The 20,879-nt window shown below is 47.6% G+C and overlaps 1 protein-coding gene across 1 annotated transcript in view; it reads right to left on the bottom strand.

Moving 5' to 3' along the window:
- Positions 1–8,379, bottom strand: part of LOC142560114 (pancreatic lipase-related protein 2-like) — a 28,008-nt gene extending 19,629 nt beyond the window's left edge. The window contains exon 1 of the mRNA XM_075671937.1: positions 8,241–8,379. The gene's annotated coding sequence lies outside the window, so the exon portion shown is untranslated. The remainder of the gene's footprint in view (positions 1–8,240) is intronic.
- Positions 8,380–20,879: the final 12,500 nt, after the last annotated feature.

Raw genomic sequence — 20,879 nt, 5'->3', positions numbered from 1 at the left:
AGTCATCATCTTCGTCATCAGCTCTGGAGGCGATATTCTTGCCGCTACAGGACCACCCTCCAAGTGCAAAGCACGATTGAAAGATGTGCAAAAGGAGGTGCATTGTCTTGTGCTTTGCAACTCGGCAACTAGAGTTAAGGTGTATAGGCCGGTTTTTGCCGCGAGCTGAGAGTTCAGGCCGTTGAGGGGAACAACGCTGAAGACGGTGTCATTGAACAGCATGTTATGGTGGCAGTAGTGTTGGTGTTGTCGCCGGTTGTGGCAGTGGCAGTCGTTGGTAGCGTTGGGTTCCGCAACCTGGAAGAGATGTACCAGGCAGCGCCGGCAGGGTTCCGTGAACGAGGCACAGCCACTGCGATGCCGTAGCATGAAATCACGACCTGCTGCAGGTTCTTGTAGATGACTGAGCCTGTAGCAGTATAGGAGCTCTGAAAGAGGACCTTCTGTCAGCTCGTGACTCGCGTGGAGCTAGCGCAAGTGTTGGTCGTAAGTTAGCGCAAGTTGTGGACTTAGAAGTTTCTCGAGCTGAAGGAACGAGATGGCGACGCTGCTCCTGCAAAGCTTCGGTAGGCCACGCAACCGCAGAAGATGCGAGCACAGAGCGTCGGAACGCTCGCCTGCTGCTGAATGCAGCGAAATCTGGAATTCCGATGGCATTGGGGTTGTGGTGGTCGGTGAAGGCATCGCGAAGGTTGTGCTTCAGGTGTCATCGTGCCTGCGAGAGTGAAATTAGCACCCAGTGGAGGCCAGTGGGAGGGCCTCCGAATCAGTGATGAGTGAGGGGCCCCCAAACAGAAAGCGGCAGCTTGCGGGAACGTTTAAGGAAGGACAGCGACGGGGTCATAGAAGAGCCAAAAACCGCTTGCGTTTGACCCAGTGAATTCCTTGGCAAGAGACGTTGCGCAGCTGCCTCTGAGATGGGGAGGAAACTCGCGTACTGCGTAGAGGTTTGATGCTGCATGGCCGGCGCGTGCTGGCGATCGCCACGAGTGGACACAGGCGATGTGGGACGACGAGACGCGGAATGACGGAATGGTTCATATTGCGAGAGCTGTTGTAATGGAGCGCCTTTTTCACCGTGTTTCACTGAATTTCACTGTGTTTAGCAAAAAAAAAATTTTATATTCAGTGGTCGTTTATCTCAGTTATTCGTGTTCAACTGCATTCAGAAATTTCACTATTCAAACATTCTCATTATGCATTTGTCATTGCACTTTCCAGAATCAATACTGGTGAACTGGTGAATTCTAAAATGTTCCGTAATCGTCTATGAGCATGCCTACAAACTGACACAACGGGTCCTTCTTTCTAGAAAAAACGAGAGCATGCGCGATACGTACATGATCTAATATCGCTGTATCGTGATCTGATAGTACGCTTACCGGTGCAACCCACGTCATTATTTCTACTCGGCACGAGCCGTGCCCTTTCTCTTTATTTTTTCCTCTTTGCTCTTGGCGTGTCTTTATAAGCAAGCGCAATGAAGGACGCAGGCAGTTTTTCGCCCTTCACCATGTCGGCCTGGTCAATGCTTCGCACACGCCCACAACGCACTGGACGTTACATGGTGTCAGAAGTGGCCGCCCAGTGCAACACTTTCCAGCGGGAGCAGGACCTCGGGCGCACCCAGGAACAGACATGGATGTGCTGAAGCCGCCGGGACCACTACTCATGACAGGTGATATGGGCAAGAATTGGAAACAATTTAAGCAGATGCTGGAGTTCTACTTCACGGTAACAAAGCCGCATGACAAATGCCGACGTGAACTGTCGTCGCAGCAGAAGTCGGTCAAGGCTTTGATGACTTTCCTACGTGACAGTGGCCTATTAGAAAGACTATAATGACCCCATTTCGTCCCTTTTCATATTTTTTTCTCACGCTTTTATTTTCTTCACGCTCTTCTTTCCGTCTTTACTTCCCCTTTCCCTTCCCCTAGTGCAGGGTAGCAAACCGGACGTTTTAAGTCTGGTTAACCTCTCTGCCTTCCTCTCATTTGCATCTCTCTCTCGCATGACAAACCCCTGAGCAAGGCAGCAAACACAGCAGTACTACTGAGCTTAGCAGTGGAGGACACATTAGAAGTTTTCAACAACTTCTCCTTCAGCAAAGATGAAAGCAAAGAAGACTACGAGACCGCCGTCGTCAAGTTGAGCAGCCCAGTATGCGTCGCCGACGCATACTGGGCTGCTCAAACAAACGAAGTGTACGAATGGTATCTGTTCCGGAAGCGGATGCAGACAGCTGGGGAGAGTTTTGAACAGTTCTCACAAGACGTGGGGATGCAAGCCCGATCGTGCAATTTGGGTGAGCTAACAGACTCCATGATTCGTGACCGAATTGGGGTCGGCATTAGCAATGATAGCCTCCGGGCCAAACTTCTGCAAGAAAACGAGCTCACGCTGGCTAAAGCCGAAAAAATATGCAAGGCATCAGAGGCAGCTGCTTTGCAATGCGAAGCATGGGCGGATAACGTAAACCAATTAGATCCAGTCAATGTCGCTCGGAGCTCAACCAAGCATCCAAAAACGTTCAAATGCTCACGTTGTGGCAGAGAACACAGGCCACGCGACTGCCCAGCTTACGGCAAAACTTGCAGAATCTGTAATGCAAGGAATCACTTTGCTGTTTGCTGCTGAAGAGTGGCGCGCATAGATGAGCTACAGGATGACGGTGATGGCAACGACTTTGAAATGTTGGATGTCTGTACCAGTAACATACAGAATGAACGTGATTGGATGGTGATAGCGAGCCTTGGCGGCGACGAACTCAAATTCAAAGTCGGCACGGGATCTCAAGCTAACGTCATACCGTATTCAGCCTACAGGAAGCTGCGGCCAATGCCTCCTGTTAAACACAGCAACACCACTTTGCGGTCATACGATGGGGACATCATCAAACACCTAAGTGTCATTAGCCACGAAGTAGTCATCGGTGACAGACGCCAGCATTTGGACTTCATCGTCTCCAAGAAAGGAAGGCAGGCACTGCTCGGACTCAAGGCAAGTGAATTGCTCAGGCTAGTTACCAGGACATTCGACGCAGTGGCAGCAAGCAACTCCGAACAAGTAATGCAGGAATTCGGTGAGCTATTCGAAGGTACCGGCTGCATACCGCGACACTACAAGATGGTCCTGCCTGCGGATGCTGTCCCAGTGGTTCAAGCTGCCCGACGAGTTCCTTTGGCCCTAAGGGAACCACTTCGCAACGATCTGAAGCAAATCGAGCAAGCGGGCATCGTCACAAAGGTCAACGAACCGACTGAATGGGTAAGCCCATTGGTAATAGTCAAGAAAAAAGATGGAAAGTTGAGGGTTTGCATGGATCCCAGGATAATCAATGCTAGCACAAAACGGGAGCATTATGAAAAGCCAAGGCGTGAGGACATAGAGGCGGAACTGGCCGGTGCAAAGGTGTTTAGTCGACATGACGCGAAGGCTGGTTTTCATCAAATTCCTCTCTATGAAGAAACGTCAAGAATCTGCACTTTCCCAACTCCTTTCGGAAGGTACAGGTTCTTGCGGATGCCCTTTGGAATTGCTTCAGAAGTATTTCAACAGACTCTGAGCAAAATATTTGATTCCTCACCGGGCGTTCATGTGTATGTAGATAACATTTTGATTTGGGGAATATCGCAGGAACAACATGACCATCGGTTGAGATCAGTACTCGAAGCTGCTAGGCAAGCTGGTCTTAAGCTAAATGCAGAGAAGTGCAAGGTTGGTGTTCACGAAATCGAATTTCTGGGTGATATTATCTCGAAAGACGGCATAAAGCCCAACCAACGGCTGATCGAGTGCACGAGGCAGATGTCCATTCCGGCCGACAAAGGGGGATTGCAGCGTCTTCTGGGTGTAGCCAATTATTTTTCCAAGTGCTGCCCTCCTTGTCGCAGAGGACGTCTTCTTTGCGCAGCCTAGTCAAGCACGATGCAGTATTTGCATGGACACCAACCAACACGCATGAATGGCACAGTATCTACGACAGCCTTGGCCAGCAGCCACTGTTAGCTGTCTTTGACCCTCAGAAAGAAACGAAAGTGAAGTCAGATGCATCAATGAATAGTTTGGGTTCAGCTCTCGTGCAGCGTCACGGAAGTGAATGGCGTCCTGTGGCGTACGCATCAAGGGTGCTGACTGACGCAGAACAGCGTTATTCACAGATAGAAAAGGAAGCATTAGCAGTGACTTTCGGCTGCCAGAAGTTTCATTACTTCATCTATGGTCGACAGATTGTGTTGGAAACTGATCCTCGGCCGTTGATAGCTATAGCTCAAAAAGCAATAGCTGATCTGTCGCCTAGACTAGAAAAGTTTTTTATGCATCTGCTCAAATATGACTATGTCCTTCGATATGTTCTAGGAAAAGAACTCATCTTGGCAGACATGCTCTTGCGAGCCACAGCCGTGATACTGGACCAGGACGATGCTGATGCCGATGTGGAAATCCATGCTGTGAGTGCGGTTACAGCCCTTGTCAGCGACGTCACGTTGAAGCGGCTAAACGAAGAGACTGATAAGGATCCCTATTTACGCACCGTAATTCAGGCCATTCGCAATGGTGAAAAAGTTGAACTGAAACGTTTCACAGGCAAGCTGTCAATTGTGAAAGGTATTCTACTGAAAGGTGCAAAAGTGATCGTGCCTGTGTCCATGAGAGGTGAGATGATTGCACGAGTGCATGAAGGCCACATGGGCCTTAATAAATGTAAAGCAAGAGCAAGAAGATTCATTTTTTGGCCAAACATTAACGCAGGTATCACAGAAATGATCCAGAGGTGTGCTGTGTGCAAACACTATGGCATATAATCAACCCACTGAACCACTCATCATTAGACCCACACCGAATTACCCATGGTATAGGGCCGGTGTCCACCTATTCGAATATGGTGGAAGGTCGTATCTTTCAGTGTATGACGCTCTTTCTAACTTTCCGGAAGTGGAGGAGTTGCGCGCCACATCGGCGACAACTGTCATCGTCAAACTGGGGGCCATATTTGACCTCAGTTCTCAGACCTCAGTTCAGAAGCCGAGATTCAGAAGCCAAGAAACCCGGAGTTCCCGAGGTCCAACGGACTTGCAGAGAAAGGCGTGCAAGTAGCTAAAAGAACTTTGAAAAAAAAACGAAAGATACAAGAGAAGACTTCTGGCTGGGGCTACTTAGCAGCAGGTCGACCCCCTTAAAAGATGGACAATCACTCGGAGAACTACTCCAAGGAAGGCGATTAAGATAGATTCTTCCTGATTTCAGCAACCAGCAGAGAACGCAAGTGTGGAAAGATGTTCAAAAGTAATATTCGAGACGGGTTCTACCACCACTAGAAAAGGGACAGACTGTTAGGCTGAAGAAAAAGTTTTGGCCACGGAAAGCGAAAGTGGTTAAGCAGGTTTATCCAAAATCGTACGACAGAGGACAACAAAACTCTCCGACGCAACAGGCAACATCTGCACCCAACAGGTGAAGCTTTCATCCAGGACGCACTGGAAGATGACCACGGTACTGACGAAAGCCAGCAAAGTACACACACCGCTCCCGACTTGCCCGACCAGATTAACGCACCGCCTGTAATGGCGACAGACCCCACTACATCATTACGAAGGTCTTTCCGGCAGTTCAGACCACCTCAACGTCTGCAGTACGACTCGAAGTTCCAGCAGTTGCCTTGAACTCTTGACTTCTTTAATACTGTGAGGACATGCAGTACATAGCTGCTGTTCTAATATGTGTACTTCTAAAAGGAGAGGTATGTATCGTGATCTGACAGTACGCTTACTGGCGCAACCCACGTCATTATTTCTACTCGGCACGAGCCGTGCCCTTTCTCTTTACTTTTTCCTCTTTGCTCTTGGCGTGTCTTTATAAGCAAGCGCAATAAAGGACGCAGGCAGTTTTTCGCCGATCACAATGTCAGCCTGGTCAATGCTTCGCACACGCCCATAACGCACGGAACGTTACAATCGCTAGCGTGACAACAAAAATGTCATAACAGAGCTCCGTAGTTAATAATGTTGGTGTGCATGTTTCTTTGTTTGATACAGCGCAGATGTCTTTGTATACAAGTTCATTCTAGTCTGTCAGTTTGTTTCAAGCGCTCTTTCATAAACTGCATGGAATTCTCTTGTAACCTAGCTAGCCTTGCTCATAAAAGCTGCCATGAAAATGCGAAACGACTCATTTGTAACAGTCAGCTCCATGCACTACTCAAAACAGCTCGCTTCGTGTCCCATTTGCAGACTACAGCAGAAGACCAAAAGTGGCCATCCACAGCATTTAAGCACATTGACCACATGACGGCAAAGCCATTGGTATAACACAGCAGGATGCTGTGTTTTTCATTTTTGTCTTCTTGCAGGACCACGCCAGGAGCCAAGAACAGATGGAGAAAGAAATAAGAGCGTATATTATCGGCCTCGACCCGAAAGATGAAGCTTAAGAACAAGCTTTAGCTCGGGCCCCAACTCCGACGCGGCCTATCCAAATACATGTAAAATGCAGAAACACTTTTCTGAGATCACCCTTGGACCAATTTTAATGAAATTTGTTGCATCTGAGAAGGAAAGTTATGTTATAGTGACTGCTGGAAATGGAATTTCAACTTGGGGCCTGAATTTTGTGTAAAGAGTTCAAAAATTCGTAAGTCAGAAAAGAAATAGAAGCATGAAGTTTACAAATTATTAGCACTGCATCAAGAACAGATATCGCAGTTCTGTAAACGGCACCCATTGGATCATTCAAAGCAGGAAGAATTCAATATGTCAATTTACATTTTACATGAACGTGTTCTGTTGTGTATAAGGATTCTGCAAAGCTGTATTTCTATATTATAAATTTCTTTAAAGATTCATGTGTAACATATCAATTTTGTCCGCTTTAGATGTACTACTATATAAAATTCCCAGAATTGTGATAATTCTTTCATTGCTGAGTTAGCGTGGTAAACTTCGTAGTTTCGTTTTCTGAAAATTTGCGATTTTTGCCAATATTTAACAAACAGGTGACGACCTAAATCAAAAATTCGAAACAACCAGTCACGACATTTTAAGTTTTTCATTTAAATGCAACAAACCTCGTAAAACTCTTCGCTCCAAACCGATTAATTTGCTGTTTATTGAACCAAGAGAAACTGCCTGTGTCTGGTTTGTTATGCAGCATTTTAACAGACACTGAAACTTCGCTCAAAATCATTAATTATGTAGCATCTAAGACAATTAATACAAGTCCATGGCGGTGCTCAATAATTCAGATAAGTCCTCTAAAGGAAGATGGGTGCTTCGACTGCTGACAAAAACATATTCATTTAACAGATCAGACTTTAAAGACTCTAAACCGCAATTGTCACCAATGAAAGGTGTTTTTCAGTAATGATCGAATGTACATAAATAGCGGAATAGTCCTGCATATAGAACATTACGAAATAAAAAGAAACGTTTCTACAATAGTGGAAAACGTAAGAATGCTGCCTCCTACAAGTGCAAGGATTACTTACAAGGTTACTGTAAAGCATTAGGTGCAGCCAAGAAGAAATATATTCGCAGGACTTGCCCTCACTTATTAGAAATAATCCTAAAAAATTCTGGCAAATAATTTTTCCCTATATTATTTGTCTACTAATCGCATTACACTACACGATTCGAAACAATCTCCGCTTTCTGATCAAGGTTCCACGGTTGCTTTCAATGCATATTTCGCGTCTGTTCCTACAAAATAAGATTGTTCCACGTCCCATTTGTTTCTGAACTCTTCCCTTTCATGGCTCCAATCACCATCACTGCCAAAGGTATCGAAAACCTCATCACGAATCTTAAAGTTTCTACTTCATCTTGCATTGATCAAATCAACTCTAAAATACTGAAGAATACCACTGATATTTACAGTCGCTTTCTGTGCTCCTCTTTAACCAGTCTGTATACCAACAGGTGAGCTGCCTAAGGACTGGAATATTGGTAAGGTAGTTCCCCTATTTAAATCCGGTGACAAGCACTCGCCCTGTAATTATCGACCCACTTCCCTAACATGCATATGCTGCAAATTACTCGACATATTATAGCTTCTCATATCTACGGTCACCTTGAACAAGTAGCTTCAGTTTCTTACAACACCACAGACAAATGCGCCGCACCAAACGAAAAAAAAAACATGTTCACTTGAAAACAACCGTGGGAGGTCTTTTGTTTCGTCCTAAAACTGTTCTGATAAGCTTCGCGCTTCTTTTTTAATAGCGACTGCAGAAAAAGTGTGCTTACCTTTCGTCCGCTGGGAAACGGAAAACCATCGCCCTGCTGTTCATCATCGAGTGGCCCCACCATACAGTCGCGCAGCACGTCTTGCGCCGTTTGCTCAGTTTTTCCCACATTGCCGGCACATTCGCAGGCACAGAAAGAAAGTTTTCTAACTACGTACAGAGCTTACGAAAAAATGCGCGCGTCCGTGGAAAGCGTCAGGAGCAGACGAAGAGAATGGCAGCCGAAGCGATAAGAGCGAAAGCGCCGCCTTTTACCGCAACAAATGAGGCTACCAAGGAAAAATCGCCAAAAAAGAAAATGCAAAAAACACATTTTAATTATAAACATAATTGCGTCACTTCGCTTTATTGTTATGTAGGTTGAAAATATAGAACCACGTCTGCAAAAATTATTGAATTTTCTTTTCGCGACCAGTGCCATCACAACATTTAGAGGAGAGCCAATTCCTCAAACAACCGTCTCGGCAAAAATACGGGATTGATGATTGCAGCGCTACCATTTCACAAGAAAATGAAGTATTTATCGATAATTTCTTGATGCTAAACTGCACGGTTCTAACCAACACGCTTAGTCGCACGTTTCAAAAATAAACACACTTTCGGATCAAAAATACGAGTGTGATAATTGCAGCGCTGCCGTGTGGCGAACAGTAAGGTGTTTGTAATTATTTTACACTAAATTGCGCGCTTCTAACGCACCCATTTAGTACAACTTGCAAGAATTTTACTTGCTTTCGTGTTTATGATACGAATTTGACAATTGTAGCGCTACCTTTTGGCGCAGAAATAAATTGTTTATCAATATTTTGTTGCTATCAAACTGCACGGTCCTAATGAACCAAGTTACTACTGCTTGTTTCAAGAATTGAACTCGCGGGTTAAGAATACGGGTTTGTTGATTGCAGCGCTCCCTTTTGGTAAAAAGAAAAGTGCTTATCAAGATATTTTTTTCTATAAATAGCACGATCCTATTTTGCCCGCTTAGTATCATACATTTCAAAAATTGAACTCACTTTTAGGTGCAGAATACATGTTTAATGATTAAAGCGCTACCTTTTGGCGTCAAAATAAAGTATTTATCAACATTTTTTTTGCTACTAAACTGCACGGTCCTAATCGTCAAACTTAGTGGCTTCTTCAAGAACCAAACTCGCTTTCGGTTCAAGAATACGAGTTTGATGACTGTCGCGCTACCTTTTGGCGCCAAAATAAACTGTTTATTAATATTTTTTTGCTACTAAACTGCAAGCTCCTAATGATCCCGCTTAGTGGCCCCTTCAAGAACTAAACTCGCTTTCCGTTCAAGAATACGAGTTTGTTGGTTTTAGTAAAGCAATGAAGGGGGCTAGTTGGTGAACGTTCATGGTTATATTGCGCTCAGTTTTACAAACACGATACTAAGGAAGGACAGGACGTGGACGGACGAAGCGCAAACTACCAACTGTTTGATACTGTTGTTATTGGTTTTAGCGCTACCTTTTGGCACAGAAATAAAGTGTTTATCAATATTATTTTGCTACAAAATTGCACGGCCCTAATTGACAACCTCAGTAGCTCCTATTTTAAGAATTGAACTCGCTTTCTGGTCAAGAATACGGGTTTCATGCTTGTTGCGTCACCTCTTGGCACAGAAATGAAGTGTTAATTGTTGTTTTTGCTACTAAATTGCACGATTCTAATCGAGAACCTTAGGGGCTCCGCTTTCAAGAATTGAACTCTCTTTTGGATAAGAAATACGCGTTTTATGATTGTAACGCTGCCTTTTGGCACAGAAAAAAAAGCGTTTATTATTATTTTCATGCTCCTAAACTGCACGGCCCTAATCGGTTTAAAGAATTGAACTCGCTTTTGTTTTCAGAATACGGGTTTGTTGATTGCAGGGCTACCTATTGGCGTAGAAATGTACGATTTACTGGCACTTTTTTTTTTTTTTTTCGCTTTGTGCACGGTAGCAAGACGAGAACAACAAAATTGGATTTAACCGCTTCTTCTGCGTTGGTTCTTTATTCCATGTAGGTACACTACTTCGAGGGTGAACGTTGTTTGCTCCATTCGTCGGAATCGACAGAATGCGTGGCCGGCGCGGCGAAACCGTTTTGTTGCGACGGTAGCGTATTAAATTCTGATAGTCGCAAGGTGATTCGTTTGTAAATGAGGTGTGTTCTTCGACGACTTTAGTGGCAAAGCACTACATCGTGCTAATGCATTGTTCATTAGTGTCGTTGGGCATGCCGCACACTTCAGGACACTCGCGCGGGAAGGGAAACAGTTTATGAATTCAACTGTTTGCATGTGAAAGTAAGAAAACCGAACGCTGGCAAAGCGTTACACCGCGCCGACGCGTCGATTAATTAAAACACATTCCGTACATCCCAGCTGTATGTTAAGGTACGAAAAATGCGCGTCGCCATGCAGTATTTCATAACAGTATATAGAGCCTTGTCAAAGCTGTACAGAAAGACCAATCGACTACGTGGCACAGATTTGTAGGCATCCTGGCGCGTGTGCGCTTGCGTATAATGAAGCAACATCACCCGATTCACCGTTACAAGCGCTCGGATCACCACAGCCGCGTCCGAAATATCTCTCAAGGCGTTATTGGGCGTCTCCGTGTTTGCACTGCGACAGCAGACCTGGCGGCGAGCGCCGCGAGCACCCCTGACAGTTGACACCCTTGACAGCACCCTTTACATTCTTGGTATGCTTCACCGCGTAGCGCCGATACTGTGAGGCGAAGCTGATAGCAGGGAACCGGCATCATGCAGTGCTTGATTATTCTTCTCTGTGACTGCGGATAGAAAACACACACACTTTCAAGAGCGTTTCGTCGACCTTTACACCTCTTTGTTGAATGAAAGGAATAACGTGCGCCGTTGTCCGTGAGTTAAAGGATTGATAAAAACTCAGAGTACGTACTTGGAGTGTGTAAAAAAATACAAACCTTTATTTATGCAGGCATCCATGCTCCTGTAAGAAACTGCAGTTCAGTGGTGACCCTATGGAGCTGGATCCGGCCTTATGGAAACACAACCGGCTTATGAGTAACAAAGTAGGAGCTGAAGAAAACACTCTAATGCTGGCATTACACCTCACTGTTAGTGCTTAATTTGTGGTTAGCCAGCGACAATGATATTGCACTAAACGTTCAGGCTATGACTTAATATGTAGCGCTTATGTGGTGAATAGGAGAGCAAAAGGTGAGCACGATGTTTTGAGATTAGCACAGCTTACATCTGTGTAGTGAAATCGTGCTTATTACTTGTGTAACGGCAGTGCACTCACTTTCTTAAATCTAACGCTTGGCGAAGATCGATTGCAATAGCAAATTAGTAGACAGCTATACGATGTAAGAATAGTAGCTTTATCGACTGTATATACCTGTATATATTCGTTTACTAAATAAAATATCAAGCATGATGTCATGCGAGTACAAGCAAACATGAACACATCGCATTCGATGACCGCAATAACCGCTATCAGAACAGTGTACTGAGGAAGCACGGCAGCAGCAGTGAGCCAATTCACTTTCGTGCTGCCTCTCGCTTAAACGTGAGCTAAGTGGCGAAAACAAAGCGCACACGAAGCTATCAGCACGCACTCTGTTCCCATCACAGATTGCTTTCAAGATAGGGCCTGCGCGGCTACACCATACCCAGTAGCCGCGCAGAGTAGAACGCAGCCTCTCCCCGGTGCCTTATGCGTGAAGGAAAATGGCGCGCTTCCTCCCCACTTTCCTTCCTTGCATGCCCAAAATTGAGCCGCCATTGTCGGCCCACTCTCGCACGCTTTCACTCTCACATACAGCATATGGCATGTGGTGACCATGTTATTGCCCCTGGACTTTATACGGAACAACACGGTGACGCCGACGGCTGAAATGCTTATGCAGTATCGATATAATTGCTATCGCAATAAAAACAGATTGGAATAGTTTTACGTTATACCAGCCCAGCGTTGATCGTGGCGCTCTGGGTCTGCAGTGACATATGGTCACCCAGAAATTATGTTACTACACTGATTTGACTGCATAATTTGAGAACATCATCATCATCATCATGCTATCATCATGAGCATTGGCATGAGAATATATAGTTAGATCGTAGTGCAACCGATGTTTTCGGCTTTATAGGAAAGCACGTGCCATGCCACCACTATACCCACTCTTCCATATTCTAGTACACTATAGCTACAAAGTGCGTTTCAACTACGTGCTTTGTGCTGGTTTATTGTGTTTCATCGTGGTTTCAAAGTGTGCTGCCTTATTCCATATTCTATTATTCTACCAAAATTCAGATCGGCCTGCTCCCGAACTGCTTCAAAATAAAATTTTATCGGCTTCAAAATGAAATTTAGTCTCCTTCATGCTGCTCCAAAGCACAATGTTACTTGTTCCCAAAATTGCTCCAAAATGGCTTTGGGCAGTCCCACCACTGTAATTCTCATGCCAAAACCAGGAAAACCCAAAAACATCCAAAATCTACAACCTATATCACTCACTTCATGCATAGGAAAACTTTTCGAAAAGGTAGTCCACACATGCCTTATCAGGCATGTAGAAGATTGAGGAGTTTTTCCACACTCCATGTTCAGCTTTCGACCCTACATTTCAGCATAAGATGTTTTCCTACTCTTAAAAGAGAAGGTACTCAACCCACCAAACGGAGGTGAGAATAGTATATTTCTAGCGCTAGACATCAAAAAAGCTTTCGATACCATCTCCCATCTCACTATTCTCAAGGAACTTGAGAAAACTGGATGTGAAGAATGAACGTACAACTACATAAGATCTCTCTTATCGAACAGAACAGCAACAATAAATATACAGGCAACGAGATCCACGCACATCACACTGACCAACAAAGAAACTCCACAAGGCACCATCCTATCCCCACTCCTCTTCAGTATAAGAATGCAGACGTTGGCACCAGCTCTCAGGGAGGACCAAGAACTGGGGCTCACCATATATGCAGACGATATCACGCTATGGGCAGCCAGAGGCTCATACGGGGAAAAACAGGATACACTGCAGAAGGTGACTGAGAAAGTGGAACACTTTATTCGAGAGGCAACGGCAGGGTATCACACACGCTAGAAACATTAAAAGAAATCACAACAACTGTGGCACGAATTATCCACATAGTTGCAGAACAACGAAGAGTGTTGCGTTTCGCCTGCGACACGTGGTTTTGCCGGCGCGACGGCGGCGGGGCGGCGGACATTTTGGCCCGATCGTCGTCACCGCAACACTCATCGCCAGGTGTTTCCAGGCGCGTCTGCGGCGATGCGACCGCCTAGGGATTTCGTTCCAGTCATTGTGCCCGAAACAGGCGAGGCCAAAGCAGGGATCTCCTTCCAGTTATTGGGCCCGAAACAGGCGATGCCAAAGCAGGGATCTCGTTCCAGTCATTGTGCCCGAAACAGGCGATGCCAAAGCAGGGACCATCTTCTCGTTACAGTCATTGTGTCCGACCGGCAGCGCCACGACAGTGTGCTGCGCAGCGCCACGACCAGGTGCTACGAGATCGTGCGCAGCGCCACGACATGGTGCTACGGCATCGCTACGACAGTGTGCGTCACCATTAGCCCATTGTACATTCACGTGCTCGTCTTTTGAGGGGTTCCTTCTTGCCCTCAACTGCGAGAGTATAAAAACAGCTGCCCCCGGACGCCAGAGGAGGGCTCCGATTTCTTCTGTTGAGTGAAGTGCTCTCCCGTCTCTCTACTACGGTCAAACCTGACCGCCAACTCTTTGCGATGTTAAAATAAACAAGTTGTTTCGTTGTTACCTGTCGACTCATGCTTTGCCGGGACCTTCGGATGCTTCGAGTTGTACCCCAGGCCGCCAGGCCAACGCTACCCTTGGGGCTTGCGACCCAGGTACAACCACGGGCGTCAGCGCCGAGTTCCCAACAGATCGTACCAGCAGTCAGATCCAAATATCTGGTTGCCAGCGGTGAGATCGCCTACGACTTCAAACAACTGTCTGCCAGCGGCGAGATCGCGACAACGGAGGCCAGCAGCAAAGAGATGCAGTTGACAGTATGCTGAGCAGCTCAACGACGATCCGGGAGCAGTGCAACGAGCCCTGTGTGACGACTGGTTGCCTGCAGCGGAACGACTGCGCGGAATTCCTGCCTGCGAGGTTTGGTGAGTGCGGGACTTTCTTCTTCTGAGCGTTGCCAGGCTTTTTGTTAGTGTCAGAAACACAGCTGGTAATTGTGGTTGTCGTTGCTGCCGGGTTAGTTTGCGGCAAGACAATAGTAAGCAGTAGAAAAAGCAGCATTCAGAGCAGCCATGGATTTGAAGTCGTTGCGCAAACCGAAATTGTTGGAGCTTGCAAGAGAGTTGGGTCTGGATGTCTCAGACAAACTAAGAAAACCGGAACTGATAACGGCTATTCTTGAGTTAGAGGCTGAGGATGACGAGCTGTCGGAATGCCTTGAGACTATTGAGGAGAGGTCAAAAAGACAGGAGCGCGAACTTAAAGAGCAGAAAGAAAAAGAAGAGCGCGAACACGCTTTGGAAATGAAGCGTCTCGAGGTAGAGATGGAACGCGCTCGTAATGGAAGTCAGGCACACGGTGCAGGAGAACGCGTATTGTTCAAAATGACTGACCTGATGCGGCCGTTTAAGCTTGGAGAGGACATTGGTTTGTTCCTGGTTAACTTTGAGCGAACGTGCGAGAAGCAGGGGTTCTCTCGGGAAACGTGGCCACAGCGCTTGCTCACTTTGTTACCCGGCGAGGCGGCCGACGTAGTCGCTCGCTTGGATAGAGAGGAAGCAGAGGATTTCGACAAAGTAAAATCGAGTCTGCTAAAAAAGTACCGGCTGTCTGCGGAGGCGTTCCGTCGGAAGTTTCGGGAAAATGAGAAAGGCAAAAGTGAGTCATATACAGAGTTTGCGTATAGGCTTATGTCGAACATGCAGGAGTGGCTCAAAGAAGAGAAAGCGTTTGGTGACCACGATAAAGTTCTGCAGTGTTTCGGGCTAGAACAGTTTTATAGTCGGTTACCGGAGAACGTGCGATACTGGGTCTTGGATAGGCCAGACGTGAGTACGGTGGCTAGAGCCGCTGAGCTAGCCGAGGAGTTTGTGACGCGTCGAGCTCGCGGAGCTAAGGACGGTCAAAAGGGTGAATTTGGCTCCAAGTCTGAGAGGCCAAGGTTCACGCCCATGAGATTTAAGGGGGACACGCGTAGTGAGGATGCGAGTGAAAGCAATCCGACCAAACGTAAAGAGACGGCAGCCGAAGCCGAACGCAGAAAGCGGTTCGAGATGAGGCGAGCGGGCGTTTGTTATACGTGCCAGAAGCCGGGTCACTTTTCGGCGCAGTGTCCGGAAACAACACCAAAAGTTGTGTTTTTTTCAATAGGCAGCACTGACGAGAACATGAAGCTTCTTGAGCCTTACATGCGAGACCTCCTCGTAAACGGGAAAGAGTGCCGAGTGCTTCGCGATTCCGCAGCTACGATGGATGTAGTTCACCCGTCTTACGTAGAACCCCATATGTTCACGGGCGAGTGCGCGTGGATCAAGCAAGCCGTGGAAGCTCATAGCGTGTGTCTGCCGGTAGCAAAAGTGCTTATTGAAGGACCTTTCGGAGCGCTTGAGACGGAGGCGGCAGTGTCATCTATGCTGCCACCCCAGTACCCGTACCTATTTTCAAACAGGTCCGATCACCTCCTGCGCGAGAAGGGGCTTTTGTTTGGTGAAGCTAGTGTTCAGGCCTTAACCAGATCGAAGGTTCGGGAGCTCGCTGCAAAGGCGGTAGTTGCGGGGCCGACGTTATCAAACAACGAAAAAGGGTCAGAGGCGCAGCAAGCTGATATTCAGAGCACGCCCGAACAGAATAGAATTGAGTCTGTAGCGTTGAAGGCGCCAGATACTGGAGAGGAAAATCCCGACGCGGGAAAGTTAGAAGAGCTATCTACTGATTTGCTCATCGCGCCTACGTCAGACGGACTTGATAGGTTGCTAAAAGTCAGCCGGACGGCTTTGATAGCCGAGCAAAAAAAGGATGGCAGCCTGGAAAACGTGCGCTGCAATGTCAAAGAAGGTATCGCCAGGAAAACTGCGCGTTTTGTGGAAAGAGGTGGAGTCCTGTACCGGAAGTATCTAGACCGCCGAGGAGTGGAGTTCGACCAGCTGGTCGTGCCTCAATGCTATCGTCAGGATCTGTTGCGCTTGTCACATGGGGGTTCGTGGTCCGGACACCTAGGAGTTAAGAAAACTAAGGACCGTCTCTTGCAAGAGTACTATTGGCCAGGGTGTTTTCGGGACGCAGACCATTTCGTGAGGACATGTGACACTTGTCAGCGGGTGGGCAAACCAGGGGACAAATCGAGGGCGCCGTTGAAATTGGTACCTATCATTACGGAGCCTTTTAGACGGCTCGTTATTGATACAGTGGGACCTCTGCCGGTAACAGCCACGGGGTACAGACACATTTTGACTGTGATCTGCCCAGCGACAAAGTTCCCTGAAGCAGTGCCGCTTAAAGAACTCAGCTCAGTTGAGATAGTTAATGCACTACTGTCCATATTTGCGCGAGTTGGTTTTCCTGCAGAAATTCAATCAGATCAGGGCACAGTGTTTACTAGCGCTTTGACGACAACTTTTCTCGAAAGGTGTGGGGTAAAGCTGCTACACAGCTCAGTGTACCACCCACAGTCGAATTCCGTTGAGAAGCTCCACTCCGTCATGAAGCGCGTGTTGAGAGCCTTGTGTTTTGAACATCAAACTGACTGGGAGCTGTGTCTGCCTGGGGTGATGTTTGCTTTAAGGACCGCGCCGCATGCGGCTACGGGGTTTTCGCCAGCTGAACTGGTGTACGGTCGCTCGCTTCGATCTCCGCTTCGCATGCTTCGAGAATCATGGGAAGGTAGGGGCGACGACCCAGTCGTGGTGGAGTACGTGCTTAAGCTCCTCGAACGCTTAAGAAGGGCACAGGAGTTGTCAGGTGAAGCAATGACAAAGGCCCAGCAGAGGGCCAAGGTTTATTATGATCGGACAGCCAGGGCCCGTCGTTTTGAGGTTGGCGATGAGGTCATGATATTGCGCACATCGCTAAACAACAAACTAGACGTGCAGTGGGAGGGCCCAGCGCGAATTGTTCAGAAACTGTCGGACGTTAACTACGTGGTAAGTCTGCCAGGAAAGCGGAAAGCACAGCAAGTTTACCACTGTAATCTGCTCAAACCTTATAGACAAAGGGAAGCAGTGGTGTGCATGATGGTAAACGTTCCTGAAGAGCTTCCGGTCGAGCTTCCGGGACTAGGCTCAGTGACGAACAGGGAAGACACCGGTCAAGTCATTAGTGACCTTATCAGTAAAGCACCGCTGTCGCCTGAGCAGAAAACCGAACTACACCAGCTATTACAAGAGTTTCAAGGTCTGTTCTCTGAGAGGCCTGGTAGGACTTCTGTACTTACTCATGATATAGAACTTACCTCCACAGAGCCAGTACGATCCAAGGCGTATCGGGTGTCACCCCGCCAGAGCGATATTATGGAGGCTGAGGTAAAGAAAATGCTACAGCTCGGTGTTATTGAGGCAGGTGAGAGTGATTATACCTCCCCTTTGATTTTAGTTGAGGTACCGGGCAAGGAACCTCGTCCTTGCGTCGACTACCGCAGGCTTAATTCCATCACTAAGGATCAAATTTATCCGATCCCTAACATCGAGGAGCGCCTTGAGAAAGTTAGTAGCGCTCAGTTTATTTCCACCCTAGATCTTGTCAGGGGTTATTGGCAGGTTCCACTTACAGAAGAGGCTAGTAGGTATGCGGCGTTCATTTCACCAATGGGAACATTCCGTCCTAAAGTGTTGAGTTTTGGTTTGAAGAACGCGCCATACTGTTTTTCAAGTCTCATGGATAAAGTGTTGCGGGGACAGCAAGAATTCGCTTTACCGTATCTAGACGACGTAGCGATATTCTCCGCATCCTGGTCTGAGCATATGACACACTTGCGGGCAGTGCTAACCCGCCTGCGCGAAGCAGGCTTGACAGTAAAGGCTCCTAAGTGCCAGTTAGCACAGGCCGAGGTTGTCTACCTCGGTCACGTGATTGGTCAGGGTCGTCGCCGCCCCTCTGAAATAAAAGTGGCCGCTGTGCGAGACTTTCCGCAACCGCGCACAAAGACCGATATTCGGTCGTTCTTAGGTGTCGCCGGCTACTATCAGAGGTACATCCCTAGGTACTCTGATATCGCGGCTCCCCTGACGGATGCTCTAAGAAAGACAGAGCCTCAAACAGTCGTCTGGGACGAGACAAAGGAAAGAGCTTTTAGCGCCCTAAAGAGTGCCCTAACAAGCCAGCCTGTGCTACGATCGCCAGACTATACAAAAGGGTTCATTGTTCAGTGCGATGCTAGTGAGCGAGGCATGGGCGTTGTACTGTGCCAACGGGAAAATGGAGAAGTAGAACACCCCGTCCTGTATGCTAGTCGTAAGCTGACCAGTCGTGAGCAGGCGTATAGCGCCACCGAGAAAGAGTGTGCATGTCTCGTGTGGGCCGTTCAGAAATTGTCATGCTATCTAGCCGGCTCGAGGTTTATCATTGAGACAGATCACTGCCCTCTCCAATGGCTGCAGACCATCTCTCCCAAAAATGGCCGCCTCCTGCGCTGGAGCCTCGCTTTACAACAATATTCCTTTGAGGTGCGTTACAAAAAGGGGAGTCTCAACGGTAACGCCGATGGCTTAAGTCGAAGCCCCTAACGTAGGAATCAGCCTCAAAATTGTTTGTTACTGATGTTTTTCTTCCTGAGGCAGGATTTTTTTTAACATATTGCTTTTGTTTAGTGTTTCAAAGTGATGATATGCTTTCTAGTGCAATTTTTCAATTTGTGGACGCGTTCTGAGTGATGCTAGACTACTGTAAGGAACTAGGCAGTGGTATAAAAAGGGGAAAGAGCCTGGCAGGGCTTAGTGAGGGTTGTGCCGTGCTTGCTGACTGAGCGGTTGAGTTTTCAGCGTAGTTCTAACGCTTGCCGGGAACGAGAACAAAAATGTGAACTCTCCCGAAGTCACTTTGCAGTGTCCCGTGCGAACCTGAACGAGAGAACGAGGCCTTCTCTGTGCGCTGCGCTCAAGAAACGTCAAGGGACGCCCGACTTCGGTTATGCGCATCATCGAGCGACATCCCTCCGGACAGCGGATGCAGTCCCCTGTCCATCGGGATCTCCTTTCCCCGGCGGGGCGGTCTGTTGCGTTTCGCCTGCGACACGTGGTTTTGCCGGCGCGACGGCGGCGGGGCGGCGGACATTTTGGCCCGATCGTCGTCACCGCAACACTCATCGCCAGGTGTTTCCAGGCGCGTCTGCGGCGATGCGACCGCCTAGGGATTTCGTTCCAGTCATTGTGCCCGAAACAGGCGAGGCCAAAGCAGGGATCTCCTTCCAGTTATTGGGCCCGAAACAGGCGATGCCAAAGCAGGGATCTCGTTCCAGTCATTGTGCCCGAAACAGGCGATGCCAAAGCAGGGACCATCTTCTCGTTACAGTCATTGTGTCCGACCGGCAGCGCCACGACAGTGTGCTGCGCAGCGCCACGACCAGGTGCTACGAGATCGTGCGCAGCGCCACGACATGGTGCTACGGCATCGCTACGACAGTGTGCGTCACCATTAGCCCATTGTACATTCACGTGCTCGTCTTTTGAGGGGTTCCTTCTTGCCCTCAACTGCGAGAGTATAAAAACAGCTGCCCCCGGACGCCAGAGGAGGGCTCCGATTTCTTCTGTTGAGTGAAGTGCTCTCCCGTCTCTCTACTACGGTCAAACCTGACCGCCAACTCTTTGCGATGTTAAAATAAACAAGTTGTTTCGTTGTTACCTGTCGACTCATGCTTTGCCGGGACCTTCGGATGCTTCGAGTTGTACCCCAGGCCGCCAGGCCAACGCTACCCTTGGGGCTTGCGACCCAGGTACAACCACGGGCGTCAGCGCCGAGTTCCCAACAGATCGTACCAGCAGTCAGATCCAAATAAGAGGCTTTAAAGGAGCAGGGACGGTCAGACTCGTGCAAGTATTTGTTATAAGCAGGGTGATCTAGACTCCCCTTTCAAAAACTAAATAAGGCCGAAATGACCAAAGGGCAGCGTATAAGGCTGCCCTAGGGTTACCAAAAAACATGAGCACCGGCAGATTGTAGGCTCTTGGTATTTCCAACACTTATGAAGAACTTATGAAGAACACTTATGGCAGTGGTGGCACAGAGAGAACGCCTAATTTCAACTGAACAAGGAAGGACTGTGTTGCAATAGTTAGATATCCCCTGAGAGCACAGTACAGCACGGAAAAAACAGTTTTGACACCCTGACAAACAAGATAGAAAATTCTAGTTTTACCAATACCAAACAATATGGGCACGGAATACCACCAAAGCAGAATAAAAGCGCGATCGAAGGCTTTACAAAACAAATATGGAAGGAATTCAGACATATACTACATGGACGCGTGTAGAGCGGCAACAGACAAATTCACAATAGTGGCCTTCAATCAATCCACAGCGATAATGGCCTCCATTGGACCCATTCAACCTGCATCACGGAGGCAGCAGCCCATAGCACTGACCCTTCTATATGCAGAGGCAAAAAAACAATCTGCGTTGGTCATGACGGACTCACAGGCAGCATGCCGT

The sequence above is a fragment of the Dermacentor variabilis genome, chromosome 10 (assembly GCF_050947875.1).
Source record: "Dermacentor variabilis isolate Ectoservices chromosome 10, ASM5094787v1, whole genome shotgun sequence".
NCBI lineage: Eukaryota > Metazoa > Arthropoda > Arachnida > Ixodida > Ixodidae > Dermacentor > Dermacentor variabilis.
Note: the sequence above shows the minus strand (reverse complement) of the source record. Positions and strands in the feature narration are given on the sequence as shown.